We start from the raw sequence: 2,797 nt of genomic DNA on the forward strand, positions 1-2,797 counted from the left end.
TACACCTCGCTTTGTCACCCGGGCTGCAGTGCAATAGCGTGATCTCGGCTCACTGCAATCTCCGCCTCCCAGATTCAAGCGATTCTTCCACCTAGGCCTCCTGAGTAGCTGGGATTACAGGCACCCGCCATCATGCCCGGCTAATTTTTGTATTTTTAATAAAGACGGGGTTTCACCATGTTAGCCAGGCTGGTCTTGAGCTCCTGATCTCAGGTGATCTGCCCGTCTCGACCTCCCAGAGTGCTGGGTTTACAGGCGTGAGCTACTGCACCCGGCCAAGTCTCAGATATATTTAATACGTGGTGTTTTTTATGCATTAAGTCTCTGGTATACTTAATACATGGTGTTTTCTATGTCTCACATACCCAATTGCAAAGGATGATACAATTGAATGAACAATTTTCTTAATCTTGTTGCTGCAAAAAGAAGCAAAAATAAAATTAATCAGATTTCTTCTAATCTATATCATAAATTTAACCAAAAAACAAAGGCCTTTATAAATACAATGTTAAAAGACAATTATTCAGAAGTTATATAACAAAATACTTTTTAACAAAAACTAAAATTTTATCCTTTCTGCTCCCTGAGTACTTTACTTTCCTATCCAGAATATACGTGAATAAGACAGTAAACTTTGGATGTTTAGTAACGTTTCCATTGCATGCAAAGCCCCAACTCCAACTTTATGGCAATACTAAACTTAATCTTGTGGTCACCAACTCAAGGAATATAGCATGAAAACAGAAAAGAGTGGTAGAAGAGAACTGTATTTTAATGCCAGCCTGGGCAAGTCATCAAACTTTGGCCAGATCTCAGTTTCCATAGCAATAAAATAAGGTATTTCAAGGATGAGCATAGGGAGTAAATGATGCTCTTGTCATCTCTTTGAGACTAGCCACCTAGTGAACAGATACACATTAGTGAGAGCTGCATTTGAGGTTGCATATGAACTGCAGAGGTAAGACATTTCAGTAAGATATACTTCAAAGGAGAAACACCCAAAAGACTGGGCTCCTTCCATTAATCCAAGAAAGGAGAACCTGCTTGATGGAGCCTCCAGTAATGCCTCATTTTACCTTATGGCTGAAGACAAGGTAGCTAATGAGGAACAATTTTTTGTCCTTACTGAAGCCTCCTATTTTGGAGGCTCTTTAGGAGGAGAAGCCTCTGACATAGCAGGCATCAGTAGGAAAACCCTTCAGGAAGTTTCTGTCACACTGAAGCCTCCAACACAGGACTCAAATTTCACCGTGAAAGGCATGAATCCTAAAACAATGCTCCCAGTCTGTGCCTAAGACTGGAGAACAAAGAGGACAGATACTGAGGAGAACTGGGGCACTGCCAAAATTGGCCTTTGACATGAACAGACATTTCTCAAAAGAAGACATACATGTGGCCAAGAAGCATATGAAAAATAGCTCAATATCACAGGTTAGAGAAATGCAAATCAAAACCACATGAGATGCCATTTCATACCAGACAATAGTCAGAATGGCTCTTATTAAAGAGTCAAAAAATAACAGATGCTGGCTAGGCTGCAGAGAAAAGGGAACACTTATACAATGTCGGTGGAAGTGTGAATTAGTTCAACCATTGTAAAAAGCAGTATGGCAATACCTCAAAGAGCTAAAAGCAGAACTACTATTTGACTGAGCAATCCCATTACCTAGTATATACCCAGAGGAATAGAAATCATTTTAATGTAAAGACATATGCATATGAATGTTCACTGCAGCACTATTTACAATAGTAAAGACATGGAATCAACACAAGTACCCATCAATGACAGATTGGATAAAGAAAATGTGATACATAAACACCCTGGAATACTATGCAGCCATAAAAAAGAATGAGATCAGCCGGGCATGGTGGCTCACGCCTGTAATCCCAGGACTTTGGAAGGCCGAGGTGGGCAGATCGCGAGGTCAGGAGATAGAGACCACCCTGGCTAACACAGTAAAACCCTGTCTCTACTAAAAATACAAAATAAATTAGCCGGGTGTGGTGGCAGGCACCTGTAGTCCCAGTGACTCGGGAGGCTGAGGCAGGAGAATGGCATGAATGCGGGAGGCAGAGCTTGCAGTGAGCCAAGATTGTGCCACTGCACTCCAGCCTGGGTGACAGAGCGAGACTCTGTCTCAAAAAAAAAAAGGAAAAAAAAAAAGAGAGAGAATGAGATCATGTCTTTTGTGGGAACGTGGATGGAGCTAGAGGCAATTATCCTTAGCAAACTAGTACAGAAAGTGAAAATCAAACACTGAATTTCTCATCTGTAAGTGGTAGCTAAATGATAAGGATGTAAGAACACAAGGAGGGAAACAAACACTGGGGTCTACTGAAGCAGGGAGGGTAGGAGGAGAGAGACAAGCAAAAAAGATCACTATTTGGGTACTGAGCTTAATACCTGGGTGATGAAATAATACGTAAAACAAACCTCCCTGACATGTGTTTACCTATGTAACAAACTTTCACATGTACCTCCAAGCCTATAATAAAAGTTAAAAAAACAAAATTGGCCTTTGACGAATGATGTTAACCTGAGATAAAGGAAATCCCCAATCCTTCTAAACTTCCCCTCCTCCACCTGGACCCACCACCTCTACCCAGGCTTAGAAAGTTAAGGCTGATGTAGACAGAGGATCAACTGGCCAAAAGGGGCGAATTCTTTCCCAAAGTTGCCATTCTCTTACAAGAACCTCTGATCCCACACAGTCTACTGGATCTCTGGGTATCAAGGAAATGTCATCAATCTGAATTCACTTGATAATACCACCATACAGAACCAAGCCTGACAGAT

This window comes from Colobus angolensis, unplaced genomic scaffold (genome assembly GCF_000951035.1).
Source record: "Colobus angolensis palliatus isolate OR3802 unplaced genomic scaffold, Cang.pa_1.0 Scaffold503, whole genome shotgun sequence".
Lineage (NCBI taxonomy): Eukaryota > Metazoa > Chordata > Mammalia > Primates > Cercopithecidae > Colobus > Colobus angolensis.